The sequence below is a fragment of the Triturus cristatus genome, chromosome 8 (genome assembly GCF_964204655.1).
Source record: "Triturus cristatus chromosome 8, aTriCri1.1, whole genome shotgun sequence".
Lineage (NCBI taxonomy): Eukaryota > Metazoa > Chordata > Amphibia > Caudata > Salamandridae > Triturus > Triturus cristatus.
In genome coordinates this window covers 1,380,810,382-1,380,835,863 of record NC_140591.1, presented here as the reverse complement: position 1 = coordinate 1,380,835,863, position 25,482 = coordinate 1,380,810,382, and the positions used below count along the sequence as shown (strand labels likewise).

The 25,482-nt window shown below is 45.8% G+C and overlaps 1 protein-coding gene across 1 annotated transcript in view; it reads right to left on the bottom strand.

Annotated features, from left to right (window-relative positions):
- The window catches only part of BACH1 (BTB domain and CNC homolog 1), a 258,586-nt gene extending 234,310 nt beyond the window's left edge, over positions 1–24,276 (bottom strand). The window contains exon 1 of the mRNA XM_085623094.1: positions 24,142–24,276. The gene's annotated coding sequence lies outside the window, so the exon portion shown is untranslated. The remainder of the gene's footprint in view (positions 1–24,141) is intronic.
- Between the last annotated feature and the right edge of the window lie 1,206 nt (positions 24,277–25,482).

Below are 25,482 nucleotides of genomic sequence, written 5' to 3'. Positions count from 1 at the left end.
ATCAAATTCAGTACTTGGGTCAATCGGAACACCACGACCTCTACCCTGTTGTGGATGACCATTTTCACCTTGCATCACAGGAACTCCCTGCGGATACACACGTTGCATAGTACCAACTCTCCCTACATACGTTTGATTCTGACTTCCTCTCTGTGCTGCTTTCATCTGAGCCAACATTAGCTACTCTTTCAACCGCTTCTCTCTCATTTCCAATTTGTCACTGCAATATTTTGCATACTTCAAGATCTCATCAATTGACTTATTCTGCTAGCAAATTAAATATTGTTAATTCATCATGCTAACCTCAGGTCTCAGTCCTGTCCCAAACCGAGACACAAAAATTTCAATATCTTTGGAGCTGAGATTTTCAATTCAACTGTGTTGTTTAAACATCTGCAACAATCTCTCACAGAAAGATTGCACAGTCTCTTTAGACTCCTGAGTTGTTCTGTCAATCTTAAACCAATCAATGTCTTTCGCCGGTAATTTCAAGAAGGTAAGCACTTGTTGATACTTTTTAATCTCCAAAGGTGATGGAACATGAGGTATCAAATTTTTCTGTGGTTTCTTCTCTGGCCAACGTACAGCTAATTTACAATCTGTTCACAAATGACTATACACCACAATGTGTGAAATGGTGTTCACATCTACCCATAATACCTGTGAAATCTTCACAAATTGATCAACCTGAGTGTACCACTCCACTAGCTTGTCTCTCAATTGGGGGAAATTATTCGTAAATGATGCAAGAGCACTCCTACTCCACGGTACATAAACATAGCCTCCACCTGGCACTTCTGTCAATGTGAAATTTGAATCACTTTCTACATCTATCAAAGACTGTCAGTCAGTCATACTACTTTATTTCGATAAATCAATATCATAAAAAGACAAGGGAAAAAAATGAATACACTTGGACAAAGAAAATACAATTAATACAAGATAAAAGCATATCGCGTATGCGATCAATCATTATATACACATAAATAATGCTTAAAATAGATACATGCTATAAAATTCAATACTATATGTACGTTAAAAAGAGGTCAGTTAAGATAAAATGAACTATACAAAACATTTACATAGGATCGATATAAAAATCTTCCATCGAATGACCACTAGCCATGGGCAAAATACAGTTCAACGATTTTAAGGGCCCAAATTTGAGGTGATATCTATCACCAACCTTTTCTTGACTCTGATCGCCCCCACTAAAAAATTAGCAACGTGAAAGGTTGTCCTCGGGGTCTGTAATAACTGTAAGAATAGAAGAGCGGGCTTGACCTGTATAAACCCGGCCTCTCTAAGGATCGGGAGCAAGTATTTCCTTCTTAAGGCCGTAAAGTGGTCACAGAACATCAAGAAATGCAAAGTGTTCTGTGTCGAGAAATTGTCACAATTACATGGTAGGGCGTTTTCGAGAGAACACCAAGTCGGAAAATGACCCAAGGATAAATGGATTAAATTCAGCCGAAAACGAGTTAAGAGAAAGCGATGATAAGGCAGGTTAACGATGGATAAATATGGTTCAAGGCCAGCATGAGTGCTTAGAATGATACCCGCCCTTACCATTGGTTTCTCAAGTTCTATTTGTTCCCTGTCAGATCGTAACATATCTCCCATCAGGCCTTTGATCTGGACTAGATCTTTTACAGTTATTGTAGACGGAGATGAATAGAGATCTCCTCTCCCTATCTTGAGGAGGGTATTTTTAATGTAGACTAGCCACGGTATTTTACAAACTCTATCTAGCTGCATGCAATCTTTTATAATAGTATGATTGAGGGGAATTTCCTGATTCAGCCAGATCCTCAACCAAGCCAGAACAGGGGCCATTTTAATCTGGTCAATAATATAACCCAAGCCAAGTTCAGAATGTACAATGTAAGTAGGAGTTGACTGGGGAACGGAAAGAACAGATCTTAAAAATTTATTTTCAGTGATCTGAATACATTCCATCAAGCAATTGCCCCAAATAGCACTGCCATATGTTGCTATGGCTAAACTTTTGGCTTTATAAATTTTTAACAGGGTGACTATTGGTCTTGCTCCTAGTTTTTTTATAAAACTCTGGATGGCAGAAGAAGATCTAGCGAGGGCAATGTTTCTGTTTTTTATATTGGGCCCCCAAGTACCTTTCTCATCAAACATAATCCCAAGATATGGAAAGGTAGCTACTCTACAGAGCTCTTGGTTCCCACATGTAAAAGTTTTTATTAACCTATTTTTCATACCCCTGCCCATAATCATAATTTGAGATTTTTTAACGTTGATCTTGAGATCCAGGGTACTCATAAAGGCTTCAAATGCATTCAATAACCTTTGGAGACCCACCCCGGTACGTGAAAGCAAAACAGCGTTGTCCGCGTATAAGAGGACTGGAATACCAAGTTCACCTATACGTGGGACATCAAGAGTTGATGCCTTAAGGAAGGGTTCCAAAGCATTTATGTAAATGGTAAAGAGGAGGGGAGCCAAAATACAACCCTGCCTCACCCCTCTTTCTGAATTAAAGTGGCTAGTGCAACGCCCTTCCGAGGTGACTCTAACCGCTGCTGTTAGATTAGAGTGGAGGTCAGCTAAAAGATAAACAAGTGCCCTATCCAAGCCTATATCGAGCAGGATATTCCACAATTTGGAGCGATTAACAAGATCAAAGGCTGATGAGAGGTCCATAAACCCCAGGTATAGGAGCCCCTCTCTGGCCTTCGTGTATTTTTCGGCCAGTAAGTGTAAATTAAGAGTTTGATCAATTGTACTTCTTTTGGGTCTAAAACCATACTGGATATTGGATAGTATCCCCTTCTCAGTGATCCAGTCGTTCAGCCTAGATAGGATGACCCTACCCAATATCTTCACCGATGAGTCAATTAAAGATATCGGTCTGTAACAGGATGGGTCTTGCCTGTTACCCTTTTTAAAGACCGGTATAATAATAGACTTTTTCCATGAGTCCGGAATCTTATCGGTGGTAAGAACGTTAAAGACGTTGCATAGGATTTTGGACCAGAACTTAGGTGCATATTTAAAGACGTCCCCTGGCACCCCATCAGGGCCTGGGGCTTTATTTTTCGGAGACAATTCAATTGCCCGTTCCACTTCTTCCGGGGCAAAGATAACATTTTGCTTAGCAGGGCACGGAAACCCTTCTTCCACTAATAGAGAAGCTACGTCAATATCAGTGCTAGTGGGATCTGTGTAAATCTCGCTAAAATGTCTAATCCAGCCCTCATCGGAAATATTGGCCTCAAGAGGGGTATGTGAGTCCTCTAAAAAGAGTGGCTGGTTTATTGTTTTCCAAAAAAGGCCACTATTTTTTAGTGTTGCTGGGTCCAATAGCTGAGCTAAGGCATTGTCTTTTAGAGTCCTCTTTCTCTCTAATATTGTTTTTTTATATATGGACCTAGCACTCACTATATCTTCCCTATTTTTGGGTGTGGCCTTTAATACTTTTAATAGGTCCCTGTGGGCATTAGAACATTTCTTATCAAACCATCTGTTTCCCACACGGACCATCGGACTAGATTTTTTCTGGAGGCTACGGTCAATTTCTATGCAAATGTTATCAAAGGCTACCATGACCTCATTACATTCGATTCTATTTGATAGACATATTGCAACTTCGTCCTCCGTCCTATGCAACACCTCCTTTAAAAAGGTTTCAGGAACTATTTTTGCCCATTTCAGCCTGCGATTTTGATCTTTTACCACAAGATCTGCTCCCCCTCTAACTTTTACTGATTTTAGAGAGAATACATTAACAAGCATTAATTCTAAAAGTACAGGGTTGTGGTCACTAAAAACTGATACCTCTGTGTAATATTTGATAACATTACTTAACAAACAGGGAGTCAAAAATATGTAATCTATAATAGAACCCTTGTCATTTCCTTTAAATGAGGGGATTCTAGTATTTCCATCCCCACAGGCTGATTCATATAAATTCCAACTAGCCAAAAAGGTTTCAAGCAAATCACCACGCCTGGTATGCTCTAAATGCACTTGGGAGGAGAACGGGGGGACATCAGCATCCTGACCAGTGCATAATAAAGGGCATGGATGTATGTTAAAATCCCCTAATAATATTAATTCATAAGTGTGTGCGTTGGTACTATAGGTTGACAAGAATTTGTCCAGTACTTCTAAGTTGAGACTGGTACAATCATTGGCATTAGAATTATAAAAGTTGTTAAAAAGTATGTTAGCCTTTTCCTGCGAAGCAAGTTCTACGATCAAACAGTTTTCAGAGCCAGATGAATGTTGAGTAAGTGACCCTTTGATGTCTAGTTTAAATAAGGTTAACAGGCCCCCCTTGGGACGTCCGGCCGCGCTACTGATAGCTGAAATAAAAAAGCTGCTGTACCCATCCAGAGAGAAGTTGTTCCTCAAGTCCCATGTCTCTTGTAGCGCAATAATATCATAGCCTCTTAGTGACGATAGCCAATCCATGTTCCCCATTTTGTTCTTTAAGCCAGCAATGTTCCAAGTGGCAATTTTGAGAAATGGGGCTGGTGACTCGGGAGGCTTCCTGGTTGCATCAGAGAGTCAATCATTTTCCTCCAATGAGGACAAGGCTGAGTAACGATTAGAAAGGGGGAGAATGTGGTCCCACTGCCTGCTAAGTGGCTGATATCCATAAGTGTCCCCACCATTTAAATGCATCGGAGCTCTCAGTGGCATATTAGGATGGCAGCCAACCCCTCCCCTGGTTATACCAGATTCATAATGCTCGGGCAGTTGGGGCCGTCGCTGTTGTATGCTATTCAAATGACTGTAAAAATATCCAAGAGGTCTAACAGAAACTACGTTGTCCTGGTTGGATAAGGAAGCAGCTCTTAAGAGGACGGTAGCCACATGTTGTGGATATTTGAAATTGACTATAATACAGTCCCCTCTTGTAGTTTTCCTCCTGTCCCCAATCCAGCCAACTCTGCGGGTGGATAATATGTCATTAGAAAATGCCAGCGGAAAGCCGCAGTTTTTGTTAAACCAGGCAAGTGATTTGTTTTTTAGAGAATCATGGGATTCCTGCCTGGAATTAGACATACAGGAGTCAACCTCAGGGACATTGATCAAAACCACTGTGTAAGGAACACACTGTGGTGGGAGGTTGACAATATGATTTCTCCTATGTTTGGTAGGCCCCCAAACTTCTCCCTCAGCTAGATGCTTCTGGATGTTCTGAGAACATGTTTGTGCTAATTGTGATTTTCCTGAGAAAGTGGCTACAGTAGAAGATGTAGCCACTGGTAGATGTACTGGTAGTGTAGTGGACGAAACGTTTATGGGCCGACATAGCTGACTACTACCCCCCAGGCCCCCAGGACCTCCCTCGCTATAATTTTCAATCGGATGTAAAATGGGGTCCGGGACACTATCCTGTAGGCTATGGCCCACGGAGGCCGGTAGGGCAGGTTGAGGGGTTATCAAGGAAGGAGGTCGAATTAAATAAGAATCCAGAAGGCCTTTCAATCTGTTTACCTCTAAAGAGACTGAATCTAACTTCGCCAACAAAGGGCTAATTAGTGCCTCCAGTTTGGACTCTAAGATGGAAACCAGGTGACCTATAGAAGCTGGATGAAAGATACCCCCCTCAGCATTGTCGTTAGACACTAAGGTTTCTTTTAATGACTCTGATGTAGCCCCCCTGCTTAATTGAGGTAGACCTTGCTTTTTGGACTTTCGAGTTACCACCCTCTTCGCTGGAGCCTTCCTACAAGCCCGCACTCTTCTCTGCATGGGAGAAGGAGTTGGGGTGATCTTTAAACAAGGTACTAAACTCTGTGAGGAAATTGAGTCATTTGGAGAAACATATTCATCCATACTTTCAGCGTTTGCCAAAACATGAGGTACGTCAATGTTAACGTCTGCAATGTTGGTATTTTCACTACAACTTTCAGGAAAAGGTGTTTTAGTGTTAGAAGCTATTGGGCTTAATGGTGATGCTTCAGGGCTCAGTCTACCCAGGGAGAGTCTCCTGTCCTTGTTGATCTTGTTAACAACTTTAACAAGATAATTATCCATAGTCCTATTTTCACTTGTGCCGGATAATTTGGATGACCTGGACTTCGACATCAGGGTTAACAACTGTAAAGACTTGCAGGACAGAAGTATAACAATGAAGTAGCTTACTTACAAGTCCGGAAAATACAAGATCCGTGGCCCGGCCCGGCCTCAATCGGCCTCGGACGGCCACAGACGGTCCCGCCCTTGTCCCGGGCTTCTCCCGGCACCCTCCCGCGCGCGGTCCCGCGACGCGGGGGACAGGTTCCGTTAAGTAGTGCCTCCGGGCGCGCTGGCGGTGTGTTTCCGTCCCCAGGGGATCCTGGGGGATGTAGTTCTAGCGTGCGCTGCGGGCGCCAAGGACCTGGCTGCTGCACAATTTCCTCGCCTTCCACCTTCCACCGGACCTCAGGTTAGTCCCCCGCTCTGCCGGGGTCAGGTTCCGTTAAGTAGCGCCTCCGGGCGCACTGGCGGCGTGTTTCCGTCCCCAGGGGATCCTGGGGGATGTAGTTCTAGCGTGCGCTGCGGGCGCCAAGGACCTGGCTGCTGCACAATTTCCTCGCCTTCCACCTTCCACCGGACCTCAGGTTAGTCCCCCGCTCTGCCGGGGGCAGGTTCCGTTAAGTAGCGCCTCCGGGCGCGCTGGCGGCGTGTTTCCGTCCCCAGGGGATCCTGGGGGATGTAGTTCTAGCGTGCGCTGCGGGCGCCAAGGACCTGGCTGCTGCACGATTTCCTCGCCTTCCACCTTCCACCGGACCTCAGGTTAGTCCCCCGCTCTGCCGGGGTCAGGTTCCGTTAAGTAGCGCCTCCGGGCGCGCTGGCGGCGTGTTTCCGTCCCCAGGGGTTTCTGGGGGATGTAGTTCTAGCGTGCGCTGCGGGCACCAAGGACCTGGCTGCTGCACAATTTCCTCGCCTTCCACCTTCCACCGGACCTCAGGTTAGTCCCCCGCTCTGCCGGGGTCAGGTTCCGTTAAGTAGCGCCTCCGGGCGCGCTGGCGGCGTGTTTCCGTCCCCAGGGGATCCTGGGGGATGTAGTTCTAGCGTGCGTCAAAGACTGATGTGGGTCTCCCTTTTCTTTCTTCATATCTTTCTTCTTGGCCCATCTGCCATCCCACTTGTCTAATTCACTCCATTTCCGGAGGCTACCAATTAATTCTCTGAATGCATTTTCATTCTGGACTTTCTTTTACTGCTTATGACATATTCATCAAAACATACATGATAACTTCTCTGTAAGGACTTGGTCCTACTTAAATCTACATCATACACTCGAGCCAATTCAGACAGCTTACCATGAGCTTGACCTGCACACTTAGTTACATCTTTGCACATGTAGATAAATTCATTCTCATGATAGGTATCTAATATGGAAAGATCAAGATTTCCTAATATCATCACATCTAATTCTAGTTTTAATTTGGCCACATCCACTGCATTCTCCCTCCCTGGAGATTGTGGGTCTCTGCTCAATCCTGAACCCTCACCTTCTTGTGGGGACCCATTAAAAAACCTAACCAAATCATCCAACTCTTGTAAATTAACACCATTTTGGACTCCAGAAGTATTGAACTTTATCCCTCCCTGGGGACTACTGCTGCTGGTGAATTCCAAATGGACAGGTGAGACTTTTGTGGCTTCTGAGCTGGCTCCTCTACAGGGGTATGTCCTATCTGAAGGTAAAGGAGCAACATATGGAGAAGTCACATTATTGGGACCAAAGGAATTCTTCTTGTGCCTCCCCATCCGGGACCAACCATAACAATAGTTGATATATATACTCCAGTAGGAACCATCAAGGCATGTGTTGTGGTTCCTGAAGACTCAGGTTTATACAAGGGAACTGCGGGACCAATGGTAACCAGAACATTTATTGTGTCTGGGGCATTAGAAACAGTAGAGTTAACAGTGGCACTGATCCCTGAACTCTCTCCCATAAGGTTCTTACTCATATTCGCATCCTTAATGTGAGTTTAGTCCCTTCAGATTTTCTGTGCAGGAGACAGATTGCCATGGTAATCACAAACCCCCTCATGCTGCTGTGATACCGGTTTGAGACATTTACTACTAAAATCCATTCAGCAGAGTCACTGTTCTTTGTGTTCACAATATGGTGAAGGTGGCTCTCGTGGCAGCTTATCAGGTCCTGCTAACAAAACCGATGTAAATTATGGCATCCATTCAGGGTCATATGTATACATTTTTGGCAAATTCACAAAACCTTCCAGGTCATGTAAGCATAATGGGAGGATGTCATAAATACAAGGCACAAACCAGGGTTAATCATGAAACAACCTCTTAGGCCTGCTTCCCTAAGCCTATGTGTGAGGGTACTCTAAGCATTGCTAGAGTATGCATGGATAGGGTTTGGAAATTAAAGAAATTCCTGATTATGCTTCTGAGTTCATTTCCTATTTCAGTTTTCTCCAACACAACCCTTCGTCCTAAAACCTATTTGAAAATGTGTTTGGGTGAAGGTAAACAACTTTTCCTTTCACCGTTCATAATTTACGAATTTCCGCAACTTTGCCTTTGCGAAACGTTTGGTGAAAAAAGTACGTTTTGCTAAGAGAATGTTCTCCCAAAAGTGTGTTGAGATACCCCTAAAACTTTTCCCAGATATCTGTATCTATAATCCTAGGTAGGTTTTCTACTGCTAATTCTGTTGGGGAGATTTTGCAAACTTTAGGGCTTATTTAGTTTGGTAGAGAGAGTATTCATTTGCAACAGAGATGGAGTAGCTTCTGTGCCAAACAGTAAGTTCCCCAGTCTTATTTAGAGATGGGCGGACCTTAATTATGTCAGTGATGGAGACGACTAAGTCTCTGTTGATGACATACTACTCACGTAGAGTAAGGGCCATCAGAGGTTTGGCCCTTTGACTACCCACCCAATTTGGAGAGGGTGGTGGAATGGCCAGTTTTTTCTTTGCCTTACTGCTGTGAAAAATGTGGCGGTAAAGGACGGTAAAAATGAGTAAATTACCCCCTCACCATAGGAGAAAACTCCCACGCTATGAGGGTTATTAGTTTTGTGTTTTTTCAAAAACCAAATCCCACTTTGGGATTTTGTTTTTGGATAAACATGTTAAAAGTTTGACATGTGCTGCCATCATTTCGATGCTACTGTCCATCCAACTTTTACTACATTGACACAATCCACAGTGATGGCAGTTCCTGACAGTGTTTAGCTATGTGTACAGGGCTGAACCACATCTCCAAATTTGGCGGGCGGAGGGCCATCGGTACTCTGCCACACCAACAGACTTACCTCCACCTCCCAAACACAAACTCAGCCCCTTTGTAAAGACTAAAAAGATTCAGAAAGTTTGTTTGAAAAACTATATAAAGCTGAGGAGGATAATCCTCACAGTATCCAATAGCTATAGAAGTTGGTGCCCTTTCCTACACTTTCAGCAGTATTTGAACCTCTATCTTTCATATGCTGCAAAATGTAGAGAATTGTTTCACAAAGGCTTTTGATTTGCCCTTAAATTAAGGCCAAGTGGTCACTTGCATACTCTGACTCTCTGTAACTTAAGTTGAAAACACTGACTAAACTCTGCATGGGTGAGGAGACTGCCCACTCATATACCACATGCATGCACATCTGTTTTACTCTTTGTGCCTTTTGAGTAAATTACACAGGTGAAGGTGAAAGTTCAGCTTTTTTAAGGCTTGAAGCACATACATTTTTGAATCAACCCTAGTGGCTGGGCTGACTATTTCGTAAAGATTTGTTGGTACAGGGGGCTAATTTCAGGGCTAAAGTGTTGAAGGAGCCTTAATGCAGCTATGAGAGAGCTGCATGTAGTATTTTACTAGGTGCATCCATGGTTTGCTGCTGTGAAGACAAATGCTTCTTGGTACTGTGCCAGATTTGAAAGTATTGGAAATCTTTATGAGCTTTTTATCTGTGTGGGGCTTTTAGCCAACGTGCTGATAAGTTTGTGCTATAAAGTGAATTGTTCAGTCACATTAAAAAAAGCTTTTTGGAAACCATTAGAAAGAGGTTTAAACTTGCTTGCTACACCTGTTTTCCTCTGCTGTGTTGGATAGCAATACAACAAATGTCAGGCCTTCATTTAAATCGCACTACAGACTTTCTGGTCTCATACATGTGAGATGTGCATAGCTTAAACTTAAGCATTATCATTATGTAGGTGCCCTCCACACCCTCATATTGACATGTGATTGTAAAGGCACATCTTTACTTATGTTTTTATTGTTCTTCAAGAAGGGAAAATATCTTATTTTGAAATGATTATCTCGAAATTCAGAGTAAGTCCTTCACTGCAGCTTTCATTTTGTTCATGTTACAGACATAATTTAAAGCACGACCCACCGGCATTGGCTACTGTCATTGGCATTTGATGTAAGCAAACAAGAATATGGGCTGGCCCGGCCCCACCAGGCTGTGGCTACAGCCCTGATTTTCTTTAGGAAAAAAAGTGCTGTGCAAGAATTTTTTTTTCTCTAAACATGGCATCAACGAAACGTTTTCTGTGGTACGATCACAGACTTCCAAACTTTCAGGACTAAGCAGTATTTTATTCAACTTACAGGTGCTTTGCAGTGGAAGCAGATGTGAAACCCATGGGTGAACTCAGAAAGCTACACATATTTGAAAAGTAGACACATTTCTGAATTCAATAAGTGGTCATTTGTGTAGATTCCTGTAACGAAAGCGGTTTATTATATGGTGTGGTTGTGAGACCTCACCGTGTAATAAACTCACTACCTGTCCTGCGTCCAGTCAAATTCACTTGAAAAACCTTAGCTCAACTCTGGGTAACTGCAGCTCTGAGCCGTCAGGCATTATGAAAGGTAACAAGTGTAAAGCATCGATAGTATGAAAACAGTAAAATAGGAAGAGAAAAGAACACAATAAAAATCCAACATCGATTTACGTAAATAGGATGTACTTTTATCTTCAAAATAACACCTCAATGAAAAAAATCCACTGGAGGGTTGAATTTTTAAAGGCACAATAAAACATTGCTATGTCATTCAATGCAATAAATCATTGTAATGAAACATGCTCACGGTTATAATTTGCAAAGTTTGGAAAACATTTATAAAGTTGTTAACTACTACCCTGGCCACTTTGGGCGATCAACTCCGACAGGGAGCAAGTCACAGAGGCCAAAGAGGCTTGGTTTTACAGTTATCTCACTGTCAAAGCAGTCTTCGGTCCAGTTCCAGCCTCTATGGGCGAACCGACAAAGACTTCAATGGAGTAGTCCTGATGTAAAGTAATCACGATGCTGAAGAGGGCTGAGGATGCTGATCCGGTGACTGCTTCCTGGGATGATTTCGCAGTCCCAAAACACAATGGGATGGCTTTGGCCACAGCGGTTGATGTCCCTTGAAGTCCAGCCAAAAGCCACTTGCTACTGGTCTCCGGTTACAGTAAAATCAATGATTCCCTTTAAATGGTGATATGGAGATAACTTCATTTCTGGAGGACCAAACTGCACCCTGACGACTCTCCCGGGTCTAGCAGCTTCTGGGGCACCACAGGCACAGTCTTCACTTTGCTAGGACAAGGGGCAGGTGCTGTGAGAAGTTGGCCTGGTATATGCTGTCCACTAGTTATAGTGGGCACCTTGCACCAGTCCAAACAACCCTTATTGATGATTAGGTTTAAGACAACTTTATTGAAAGCTATCCTAGTGGTAGCTATGGAAAGCAGCCTTCAGGCTAAGTCTTGAAGGAGTATAAAGCAGCTTGGTTTACCAGATTATAACCTCTTGAATAACTAAATGAAAGGAGAACCACAAAAGGTATATATATAAAATATATGTATTTATTTCTAAACACTCTCTACTAACCTCTTTATGAGATTAGAGAGCAAGGCACACAATAATACAGTTCTAAAATCACAGTAAATAGCACAATTTACAATGGGTCTCAGGGGGGAGACCAAACCATATATTAAGAAAGTGGTATAAAAACCACGACTTGACTAGACACAGTGCCTAGAGCATATAGAAACGCTGGGACCCCAAGGAACCACCCAAGGTAAGACACAGGGGACCCAAGGGGGATGCGTGCAGTGTGAGAACACAGCTGCGAGCTCCCTACAATCCTAAGGGAAAGTCGCGATTGGAATTTTAGAGTTTAAGGACACTTAGGAGAGGACTTGGAGCAAACCCTTTCAGACTTAGAAGGTTCTAAGGCCAGCACCCACGTGAGCACCGGAATACTCGTGTTACCTAACCCAGGGAAGCCGGGTGCATAGGTGTCAAATGGTGTTGGGAATCTTCGATGTCGTCAATTGAGAGTTGCTGCAAAGTGCTGCTGCCATGGAAAGGAGAAGTGTCCGGTGTGATCCAAGCCTGGATCGAAGATGTGAAAAACCTGAAAGCAGAGGGGACAGAGTCTGGGTCACTTGCCAGTGACTAGGGGCACGATAGACGAATGCCCACCAATGTCGGGTGTTTCAGGTGCGATGAGGTGAAGCTTGACTCCACTGCCACGGAGACCAGGAGGCATCGACAATGACCACAGTCAGCAGGCGAGCTGTCCCACGAAGGATGTCGAGTGCTGGGGGGTATGTGTCTGGATTGGAGACCAACCAGCCCTGGCAACTGCAACTCATTTGGTGAGAGTAAAACGGCTTCGGTGGGGACCAGCAAGGTCCTGTGGACTCCCCAAGCAATGGAGAGTCAGGGCACGTCTGGAGCAACCAGGTAAGCCCATTGAAAGTCAAAGTACCCTTCTCAGGGACCCACAAGTTGACGGACAAGGGATCGCGAAGGGACCTCGAGAGGAATCACTAGATACCAGCCCACGGGTCACTCGAGGAGTGTAGGCCAGCAATCTTCAGTGGAATCACTGCTCGGGGTCTGGACTACAAGTAGCCCAAAACACAGCCTCAGGGATTGCCAAGAAGCATATGCTGCTACAAATATGTACGGTGTCCAGGGGTTCGGGTTGCACGGTCTCCACGAGGGCTTTGGATCGGCCTCGGGGAAGCTTGGAAAGCCACCTCCTGTGTTGCAAAGTCTTCGGAGTCCTTCAGGAGCTGCGTAGTTGCAAACCGGACAGATGCGTCTTCGGTGCCTGCTTTTCAGGGAAGGGACTCCTTTACTCCAAGGGAGATTCTTCGGTCATCCAACGTCATGTAGATAGTAGAAGTTCTGGGATCCTGTAACAGAGTTTCGTCTAGGTAAATCTAAAGTCCTGTAGTCAGGGGTTCCTACTTTATACCCAAGGAAGGGGTGGGACAAACTCTGGGGACCCACCTATGGGAGGGTCAGGACAGAGGGGTGGCTACACCCATATCCTTTGTCCAGTTTCGCACCAGAGCAGGGGCTGGTAGCCCCTGCAACCGGTTTGAGCTGGAATATGCACAGGGACACCAAATGTGCCCCAGTGCAGACATCAAAGCACTCTTGGAGTGCACCCGCCCAGCCCCAATACACTAAATCCTGTCTGGGAGGTGGTGACACCTCCCTGTGACAGGAAACCTATTGTCCAGTCCTCCCCCGCCGGAGTTTCATCCAGCAGGAGGAGGGCAGACTCGTGTCTGTGGCTGGCAACATCCATTTTGTGATGCCAGTGTCTGTGAAGCTGCTCCCGGGTGTACCAGTGCTGTCATATTTCTCCTTCTAGTAGGGTGGAATCATACATCCCACACCAGTTACTGGTGTGGAGGTATGATTCCAAGGGGTTTGACACCAAACACAACATGTTTCCATGCAGCCATTCCAAAGTTAGCATTTACCGTGAGGTTATAATGCACTTAAGAGTATATGGTTTGGCTGCATCACACACAACCCCGGAATAAAGGTTCCGAAGGCTGCAGAGGGACTTAGCTCATGCATGGGCACCCTCTCACATAAAATCCAGCACCCTGCCTTCAGGATTGATAAGGCCTGCCATAGGGGTGCCTGATAGGTTTATATGTGCAGTGTTATGGATAGATATAGGCAACCTATATCTAAGTAAGGGGTGCATACACCACCTTACACAGGCTGCTGTAGCAGACCTGTTGTGTCATTTTAAAGGGCTTCCCAGGGGTGGCAGAATACATACTGCAGCCCCTGGTAGGCCTCTGTGGTACCTATGCCCTGGGTACATAGTATACCATATACTAGGGACTTATAAGAGTACCCCAGAATCCAATCTGTGGTGTACCTAAAGTACAAGAAATCAATTTAGAGAGGAAGCCGCTAGGCTGGGGCCCTGAATTGCAGGGTCCCAGCCAGACTAAAGGTGAAAAACAATTAAACATCAGCAAAAAGTGGGGTAACCATAAGAAGCAGATCCTACTCTCCTACACAACCCCCCCAAACGTAAGGACATTAAACTAACCTTGACCAGTTGAGTCTTCATGTTCTAAGTGGAAATATCTGGAGAGTCCATCTGCCTTGGCATTGTTACTCCCAGGTCTATGTTCCACTGTAAAGTCCATCCCCTGTAGGGAAATGGACCACCTTAAAAGTTTCATCCTTCATCTGTTTTAGCCATAAGAGGGGCTTATGGTCTGTCTGAACAATGAAGTGAGTGCCAAAAAAGTATGGCCTCAACTTCTTCAGAGCCCAAACCACAGCAAAGGCCTCCCTCTCAATAGCTGACCAACGTTTCTCTCTGGGGGTCAGCCTTCTGCTAATAAAAGCTACTGGCTGATCCTGACCTTCATCATTCAATTGTGATAACACAGCCCCTACCCCCAACTCAGATGCATCTGTTTGGACAATTAATTCTTTGGAGTAGTTAGGACTTTGCAGAATGGGAGCAGTGCACATGGCCTGCTTCAGGTCATCAAATGCCTTTTGACAGCTGACTGTCCACTGAACTTTCTTTGGCATTTTCTTAGAAGTTAAGTCATTCAAAGGGGTCACTATGGATCCATAACCTTTGACAAATCTTTTATAGTACCCAGTCAGGCCAAAGAAAGCTCTGACCTGAGTCTGGGTGGTTGGAGCCACCCAGTCCATTATGGTCTGGATTTTGCTCTGCAATGGTTGAAACTGGCCTCCACCCACAAGGTGGCCCAGGTACACAACCTGACTCTGCCCTATCTGGCACTTAGCGGCCTTGATCGTTAGGCCTGCTTTTTTCAGGGCCTCCAAAACATTTCTTAGGTGGACCAGGTGATCCTCCCAGGTGGAGCTAAAGACTGCAATATCATCTAGATATGCTGCACTATAGGCTTCCAGGCCTGTAAGGACTTTGTTCATCAACCTTTCAAAAGTGGCAGGTGCATTTTTCAAATCAAAGGGCATCACCACAAATTGGCAGTGCTTTGCATTTGGCTTCGCATCATCAGCTAGTCTGATCTGCCAGTAGCCAGCTGTTAGGTCAAATGTGCTCAGAAACTTGGCTGAGGCCAAAGTGTCTATAAGCTCATCTGCCCTAGGGATTGGATGGGCATCAGTCCTAGTGACTGCATTGAGACCCCTGTAGTCTACACAAAACCTCACCTCTCTCTTGCCTCTTTGGTGTGAAGTTTGGGCACTAAGACTACTGGACTAGCCCAAGGGATATCTGAGGGTTCAATAACTCCCAAATCCAACATCTTCTGGACTTCAGCCCTGATACAGTCCCTCACATGGTCAGGTTGCCTGTAAATCTTATTGTTAACAGGTAGACTGTCCCCAGTGTCCACCTCATGAGTGCACCAGGTGGTCTGACTTGGAGTCAGTGAAAACATATGTCTAAACTGGCTGAGAACTTTTCTGCAGTCAGTTTGTTGCTGGACAGTGAGGCTGCCTGCCAAGGCTACACCATCTACTGATCCATCATAAGGGTTCTGAGAGAGCAGGTCAGGGAGTGGGTCACTCTCTTCCTCCTGTCCCTCATCAGTAGCCATGAGCAAGCCCATGTCAGCCGTGTCAACATATGGTTTGAGCCTATGGACATGGAGCACCCTGTGGGGGCTCCTGGGAGTTCCAAGGTCTACCAAGTAGGTAACCTCTCCCTTTTGCTCAATTATGGTATGGGGGCCACTCCACTTATCTTGGAGGGCTGCTGGGCCCACAGGCTCCAACACCCATACTTTCTGCTGGCTGGTAAACAGTCAGCACAGCTTTTGATCATGCCAGGCCTTTTGTAATTCCTGGCTATCCTCAAGGTTTTTACCTGCCTTCTTCATGTATTCAGCCATCCTGGAGCGGAGGCCAAGTACATAGTCCACAATATCATGTTTAGGGGGTTTGAGAGGTAACGCCCATCCCTCCTTCACTAGACACAATGGACCCCTCACTGGATGTCCAAACAGAAGCTCAAATGGGCTGTAACCAACCCCCTTCTGTGGAACCTCTCTGTAGGCAAAGAGAAGGCAGGGCTAAAGTATGTCCTATCTGCGCCTAAGCTTTTCTGGTAGACCTTTGATCATGCCCTTGAGGGTTTTGTTGAACCTTTCAACTAACCCATTACATTGCGGGTGATATGGGGTGGTGAATTTATAATTCACACCACACTCCTTCCACATAGCAGTCAAGTAACTAGCATGAAGTTTGCTCCTCTGTCTGATACTACCTTCTTGGGAAAACCCACTCTGAAAAAGATTCCAAGTAGGGCCCTTGCCAACACAGGTGCTGTGGTGGTCCTAAGGGGAATAGCCTCTGGATACCTAGTGGCATGGTCTACCACCACCAGTATAAACCTGTGCCCAGATGCTGTTTGAGGATCCATGGGACCGACTATGTCAATCCCACCCTCTCAAAGGGAACCCCCTCCACAGGTAGTGGTATCAGGGGGCTTTTGTTGTACCACCTACCTTACCACTGGCTTGACAGGTGACAAAGGAGCGACAAAACTTCTTGGTGTCCTCAGACATGTGAGGCCAATGAAAGTGAGGGACAATTCTGTCCCAAGTCTTGTTTTGACCTAGGTATCCTGCTAAGGGAATATCATGGGCTAGTGTTAATAGGTAGCCCCTGAACTTCAGAGGTATAAACAACCTCCTGGTGGCACCAGGCTTGGGGAATCTACACTCTGAGTACAGGAGTCCATCATCCCAATATATCTTATGGGTTCCATTTGCATTCCCAGCAGCCTCGTCAGCAGCTTGCTTTCTGAGGTGTTCAAGAGAAGGGCAGCTCAGCTGCTCCTCACTCAGATCTGCCCTGGAAGGGCCCCCTGTCACAAAGAACTCAACCTGGTCCGGTTCAAGCACCTCTGGGACAGTTCCTTCTTCAGGACTGAGATCATCTCCCTCAAGAGACTGATCTGCTTTCTGAGTCAGGGGGGAAAACACTGCCTTAGCCCTACTACTCCTTTTCTTGGGAGGCACCTGGTCCATTCTTCCAGGATCCAGGGCCTGTCCAGTGTTAGACATGTTTGCCTGTGACCTGGTCATAGCAAACACATCTGCAGGGATTCCCAATATTTCTGCATGGGTCCTAAGCTCCACTTCAGCCCAAGCTGAAGTTTCTAAATCATTGCCAAGCAAGCATTCAACAGGTCTGCACTTGCCACAACCTTCTTAGTGCTAGTTACCCCTCCCCATGTGAAATTAACAACTGCCAAGGAATGGTCTGTCCTGACATTGCTAGCATTGGTCACTTGGTACATTTCCCCAAGTATAATTTGCTCAGGAGCCACAAGATCTTTCGTCACCATTGCGACACTTGCTCCTATGTCCCTGAATGCCAAGGCCTCTTTTCCATTTATATCAAAGGCTGCTGTCTGTATTTGCCCAGATTACTGGGACTGACAAATAGGGAGGCCATATCCATGCCTCCATCACAGATCAGTACAGCCTGAGTAGGAACTTGGACTAGGCCAGAGTCCATCTCAGATCCCAGGGTTAACCCTACTACACTTTTATTCTGAGTACCACCACTTGGAGCTGAACTAGGGGGAACAGTTGCCTTAGGGGCAATGGTGGCTAGATTTGAGTCCTTGGACTTGGTGCAATCACTGGTCCGATGGGTTTTCTGTTTACAGATTTCACACCGTGGTTTCTTTTGGCCTTTTCCTTTGTTAGATTGGGACTCCCCACCAGATGCAGATTTTTGGGGCCCTTGAGAAGACTTCTGGTCTTTACCCTTTTCCCCACCCTTATCAGAATTCTTAGAATCCTGCTTCTTGGAGTCGCCACTTTGGTTCTGAACCTTCTGCCTCACCCTGGTTCTGACCAATTTGTCTGCTTTCTGGCTCAATTTTTGGGGCAGAAGTCAGATCAGAGTCCACCAGGTACTGATGCAACAGCTGATTTTGACAATTATTAAGGATTTTCTCCCTCATAATCAAATTGTACAAAACTTTTAAATCACACACTTTACTGTCAAGTAACCAGCCTTCCAGAGCCTTGGTAGCACAATCTACAAAGTCAACCCAGTCTTGAGTCTATGCCTTTTGGGTGTCTTTGAACTTTAACCTGTATTGTTCAGTTGTGAGGCCAAACCCATCAATCAGTGCACTCTTTAAGACTTTATAATTGTCAGCATCCTCTTCTCTAACAGTGAGGAGCTTGTCTCTACCTTTGTCTGCAAAGGAGAGCCACAGGATTGCTGCCCACTGCTCCTGAGGGACCCTCTGTACTTTACAGGCCCTCTCAAGTGCAGTTATCCATTTGTGGATGTCATCCCCACTCTGGTAGGGAGGGACAATCTTGTTCAGGTTTCTATGGTCATGAATATGATCTCTACCTCTAGGGACACCATGTGCCTCTAGCCCCCATCTTTGTGAAGCTCTCTGGAGCTCCAGGGATTCCCTATCTAATACCAACTGCTCTCTCATGATCCTAAGCTTAGCTTTCTCAAACTCAAGCAATCTGTATTTCCTCTCATAAGAGGACTCCCTTATCTGAATAGAGGTCCCTACAGATGTACCAGAATGATTAGATTCCTGAGAAGGAGATCTAGACCTTCTGGGTACACTGTTAACCCTTCCGGGTGGAGTAAAGAGGGGACCCCTTGGGCCCTCTCCCCCACCCTCAGGAAAGATTGGATTGTCCAAGTTAGAATCATCTTGATCCTCCTGGTCAGCTTCAGATTCTAGGTCCTGGATCTTTTCACTTCCAGGCCTGTACTCTTCTGCTGCCACACCCAACTTGCCTGCCTCATCAGACCCTGGTGCTATTTCTGAGGTCATCTATAAGCAAAACCTCTATGAGGCGTTGAGTCCTAGGGTTCTTCCCTATCTTCAATTTTCTAGATGCACACATATTTCTCAATTCCTGAAATGAGAGATAGTCATACTTAGTCAGCAAAGAGCCACTGGCTTCTGCTCTTGAAGACATACTAGTGTAGTGAGGTGTTGCACCTACCTAACCTAGTGGGAACTACTAAACTCTCTTGAGTTTTAGAAAGGGTGTGCTAAGCCCTTGACACACAACTCTAAGTTCAGTAGAACTTACTGTATTCTAAACTTGATTTATATGTACCTATGTACCTATAGTGGTTTTCAGTTAGTCAATCAAAGAGATTATCTGGTAAAGCAATAGCAAGCTTGAATCCAACCGCTGCGCACCAATGTGAGAAGTTGGCCTGGTATATGCTGTCCACTAGTTATAGTGGGCACCTTGCACCAGTCCAAACAACCCTTATTGATGATTGGGTTTAAGACAACCTTTATTGAAAGCTATCCTAGTGGTAGCTATGGAGAGAAGCCTTCAGGCTAAGTCTTGAAGGAGTATAAAGCAGCTTGGTTTACCAGATTATAACCTCTTGAATAACTAAATGAAAGGAGAACCACACAAGGTATATATATAAAATATATGTATTTATTTCTAAACACTCTCTACTAACCTCTTTATGAGATTAGAGAGCAAGGCACACAATAATACAGTTCTAAAACTACAGTAAATAGCACAATATACAATGGGCCCCAGGGGGAGACCAAACCATATATTAAGAAAGTGGTATAAGAACCACGACTTGACTAGACACAGTGCCTGGAGCACGTAGAATCGCTGGGACCCCAAGGAAACACCCAAGGTAGTGACTCAGGGGACTCACGGGGGACACGTGCAGTGTGAGAACACAGTTGCGAGCTCCGAACAATCCTATGGGAAAGTCGTGGTTGGAATTTTAGAGTTTAAGGACACTTAGGAGAGGACTTGGAGCAAACCCTTTCAGACTTAGAAGGTTCTCAGGCCAGCACCCACGTGAGCACTGGAGAACTTGTGTTACCTAACCCAGGGAAGCCGGGTGCAAAGGTGTCAAGTGGTGTCGGGAATCTTCTATGTCGCCAATGGAGAGTTGCTGCAAAGTGCTGCTGCCGTGGAAAGGAGAAGTGTCCGGTGTGATCCAAGCCTGGATCGAAGATGTGGAGAACCTGAAAGCAGAGGGGACAGAGTCTGGGTCACTTGCCAGTGACCAGGGGCACGATAGACAAATGCCAACTGATGTCGGGTGTTTCAGGTGCGATGAGGTGAAGCTTGACTCCACTGCCACAGAGACCAGGAGGCGTCGACGATGACCACATTCTGCAGGCGAGCTGCCCCACGAAGGATGTCGAGTGCTGGGGGGTCGGTGTCCGGATTGGAGTGCCTTGGCAACGGCAACCCACGCGGTGAGAGTAAAACGGCTTTGGTGGGGACCAGCAGGGTCCTGTGGACTCCCCAAGCAATGGAGAGTCAGGGCACATCTTAAGCAACCAGGTAAGTCCATTGAAAGTCAAAATACCCTTCTCAGGGACCCACAAGTCGACAGACATGGGATCGCAAAGGGACCTCAAGAGGAATCACTAGATACCAGCCCACGGGTCGCTCGAGGAGTGTAGGCCAGCAAGCTTCCGTGGAATCACCGCTTGGGGTATGGACTATATGTAGCCCAAAGCACAGCCTCAGGGATTGACAAGAAGCATATGCTGCTGCAAATGTGCACGGTGTCCAGGGGTTTGGGTTGCACGGTCCCCACGAGGGCTTTGGATCTCAGGGTTGCTGAGAACACAGATCAGACTCGGGGAAGCTTGGAAAGCCACCTCCTGTGTTGCAAAGTCTTCGGAGTCCTTCAGGAGCTGCATAGTTGCAAACCGGACAGATGCGTCTTTGGTGCCTGCCTTGCAGGGGAGTAACTCCTTTACTCCAAGGGAGATTCTTCGGTTATCCAACGCCGTGTAGATAGTAGAAGTTCTGGGATTCTGTAGCAGAGTTTCGTCCAGGTAAATCTAAAGTCCTGTAGTCAGGGGTTCCTACTTTATACCCAAGGAAGGGGTGGGACAAACTCTGGGGACCCACTTATGGGAGGGTCAGGACAGAGGGGTGGCTACACCCATATCCTTTGTCCAGTTTCGCGCCAGAGCAGGGGCTGGTAGCCCCTGCAACTGGTTTTAGCTGGACTATGCACAGGGACACCAAATGTGCCCCCAGTGCAGACATCAAAGTACTCTTGGAGTGCACCCACCCAGCCCCAATACACTAAAGCCTGTCTGGGAGGTGGTGACACCTCCTTGCGACAGGAAACCTATTGTACAGGCCTCGCCTGCCGGAGTTTCATCCAGCAGCAGGAGGGCAGACTCGTGTCTGTGGCTGGCAGCATCCAATTTGTGATGCCTGGGTCTGTGAAGCTGGTACTGGGTGTACCGGTGCTGTCCTGGTTCTCCCTCTAGTAGGGTGTAATCATACCTCCCACACCAGTTACTAGTGTGGAGGTATGATTCCAAGGTGTTTGACACCAAACATGACATGTTTCCATGCAGCCATTCCAAAGTTAGCATGGAATAATGCACTTAAGAGTTTATGGTTTGGCTGCATCACAAACAACCCCAGAATAAAGGTTCCGAAGGCTTCAGAGGGGCTTAGCTCATGCATGGGCACCCTCTCCCATAAAACCCAGCACCCTGCCTTCAGGATTGATAAGGCCTGCCATAGGGGTGACTGATAGGTTTATATGTGCAGTGTTATGGATAGCTATAGGGAACCTATATCTGAGTAAGGGGTGCATACAGCACCATACACAGGCTGCTGTAGCAGACCTGTTGTGTAATTTTAAAGGGCTTCCCAGGGGTGGCACAATACATGCTGCAGCCCCTGGTAGGTCTCTGGGGTACCTATGCCCTGGGTACATAGTATACCATATACTAGGGACTTATAAGGGTACCCCAGAATCCAATCTGTGGTGTACCTAAAGTACATGCAATCAATTTAGAGAGGAAGCAGCTAGGCTGGGGCCCTGAATAGCAGGGATCCAGCCAGACTAAAGTCGAAAAACCTTGAAACATCAGCAAAAAGTGGGGGTAACCGTAAGAAGTGGATCCTACTCTTCTACACGTGCATCCCTAAAATGTTTGCTGAAAAAACACATTTTCAACACATTTCTGTGGGAGGAAAGTTCCAGAATCTACAGAGATCCAGAAATGTCCTACCACCTACCATTCCCACACTTGTCCCAATAAAAACAGTACCCCATTTGTGTGGGTGGCCAAGCACCCACACCTCTACTTGTCCCAATAGTAATAGTACCCCACTTGTGTGCATAGCCCTAGCGCCCACGGAAGGAAGGCCCTAGCACGCAACATGGACACATCACTTTTTTCTACTTTAAGCCAACCCGTTTTTGCAATGTGGGTAGCTGTGAATTTTGGTCATGAGCCTGGTCCCAGGTGCCACCCAGGGAAACATAAGACACCCTGACATTTCTGTAAACTAGAAGTCCAGAGTGGTCTCATCACCTCACAGTGTTCTTTTTACTCATAAGGCCTTACAAACTTCACATTTTGCCTAAAGGCACACATTTTCCTCACATTTCTATGAGGGAAAACTCCAGAATCTTGGCATCAATGAAATTTCCTACCAAATGTGGTTCCCACACAACAGGAAAGGCCAGAAAACACAACCTGGACATACCATATTTTTGCACTCAAAACCCCCCCCTTTTTTTGCTATGTGAACAGATGTGGATTTTGGGCATTGTTTTGGCCACCACCCATGGACACATACAAAACCTAGACATTTGTTAAAGCTGGACACTCCGAGAAGTCCGTGGTGGTCTACCTTGTGTCAATTTCACAACTTTTTTTTACTCAGAAGGACTTGAAACCCTCAAGGGGCTAAAAACAGGCATTTTCCTCGCATTTCTGTGAGAAATAGTTCTGTAAGCTGTGGGATACACAACATTCTTACCACTCAGCATTCCCACACTTGTCCCAATACAAATGGATCGAGACAGGAACGGAAGAAACCAGGGACCATGTGAAGATCATATAGATTTTGCAAGGTCCTTGTTTTGATCTGTTCCTGTCACTAACACATGGCGTAAGGATTCCCGGGACTAAACTTACCCACTTTGGACATTCTCAAGATGCAGAAGTCTTTAGGCACCCTAACGTTGGACTCTAAGAGCTAAGGGGAGGAGTTGGAAACGTACAAGTGTAATCCTAGTGCCCTCCCACATCTAACACTAAAATGGACTGGAATATGGAACTAAGCAATCACCAGTGGTAGAGATGAATTCAAGCATTCCATCCATGCCCGGTGTGTTGCAGGTGATGCCCTATGTGTGGCGGGTCTGCCCTCGCATGGGTGCTGTGCTCACTGTGCCACATTACTCAAGCTGCATCCTACTGGCAAGGCCCCAGCAAGAAGAGAGCCCTGAAGCTCCCTTCAGTGAGGTTGGTGTTATAGCTCAGATATACAGCTGCAGTACAAATGTTTAAACAAGCACCAACGTTGCACATGAATAGTAATACATTTCTTTTATCCAACTGATAAATTAAATTGTCTTATGTCCATCTGAGAAACAAAATGAGAGGCAATACTGTGACATTCACCAAAGCATATTGAACCTAACTCGGTTTACATCCAGAAGGGGCCAGATATGGCACGTAGTTGGTTGCCACATGACTCAAAACACTATGCTGAAGTAGCCATTTGCCAGGCAGCAACCAACACCTTTCGACCTAGACGATGCCGAAGAAATTGGCATAGCTTACCGGCCCTAACCTTTAAACACTAAAGTCCTACACCACGTCTCAATGAATAATACGTACATAGAGCGACCACAATACACAGAACACGAGCCGAACACATCCCCACAATTAGCTGAATCCGCCTCTGGTCTGTGACAACCCCAGAACCATGCGGGAAGTCACTGGACTGCTAACAGTGCCTGAAGCCTACCTCCCGGTGACAGAGCCTGCTGTATAAATGCCCACAACACACCATACATAAAATAGTTTTTCAATTACTTCAGAACTATGAATAATATTTGAAGATGTGAGAATTCAGTCTCGAGTTTACCTCTCAGCGCCCCTCACGCCTCTCCTTCGCCGCCCGTCTCATGGACTCACGACTGCCTGCCAAAGCCAGTGATGACGAAACACAAGAATGCTGATTCACTGCGTTTTGCTGAGCAGGGGTGAGCAGGCATTTTTGCTAATCTTGTAGAACGTCTCAAAAGCAAGGCAAGGGAAGCAAAAAATAACTTGAAAGTATCCATTCAGTGTTCCACTTGTGCAATGTCTGTTCGCCTAAGGCAGCGCACAGGTCACATTTCTAACCAGGATTTTATAAGGTGTGCCATAAATTGACTGTGCCTACGAAAGTACTGTGTGTCCTGAACATCGATAGCAAAAATAGAAAAGTAACCACATACTGAGTGAAAGAGATAAGCCCGTTAGGCGTGGCTGCCTATTCCAGAGCCGTTACATCAGCTCAGGGTTCAACCCTTTAGCGATTGCAGTGCGTAATTTTGTGTAGTTTGCAACCAATGCCGTCCAGTTTTATGCCTGTTGTGTGACATTAGACATGTCTGTGTATCCTCAATTCTTGTCTTCTGCACTAAGGTATTCTATTGCGGACTTGGACTTCACTGAAATGCCGGGGGCGGCGGGACAGCACAAAGGCTTGAGTTAATTTAATCCACTAGTAATTACCGTGGACGCATTCCATTCCATCGTTTTTTGTTTGCTCCTTTAAGCCAAAATAGGCAGTAACATGCGTTTTCGCCGTGCCCGCTGAGCTGCAGTGTTCCTAGCAGAGCAAAACCAAGGCTGGTTTGCATACCAGTATAAGCAGCCTGCTCTCGGGAGTGGCAAACTGAGCAAAAAAACAGTGGACTGGAATGGAGCCCCGATTAATTACCAGTGGATGAGGGCTCGCTGAGCCTTCTTAATCTCTGTTCCTGCTTTGGACTTTAACGACCTCTCAGACCAGGGGTTGTAAGGACACTGCCCGGGGTAGCAAAGGAGTAATGGCTGCCACCCCTGGTCAATGTCACGGATTGTGAAGGTGTTTTATATTAAGTGGCAAGTGTGATTTTGTATAAACATTGAAAAGGGAGCATGGCCAAACTGCACAACATACTTTCCCGTGTTATCGTTGCAGCGACCTTCTCGCGACCAGCCTAGAGCTCTACGCAGAGGTGTTATATTTTTGTTTAACGAATGCAGCGTTATTTGTCCGGATTGTTGGGCAAAGTATTTATTGCTGTGGCGAGAATACCAAGTACAGCAGGTGCTGTGCAGCAGATATATCTGTGGAGACTTGATCTTCTTCTGTTGATAAATCACTTGTGTAATTAAACCTCACATGCTGGTCTCTTGTGTAAGTCCACACGTCAAAGCTGGCTTCTACCCAGAA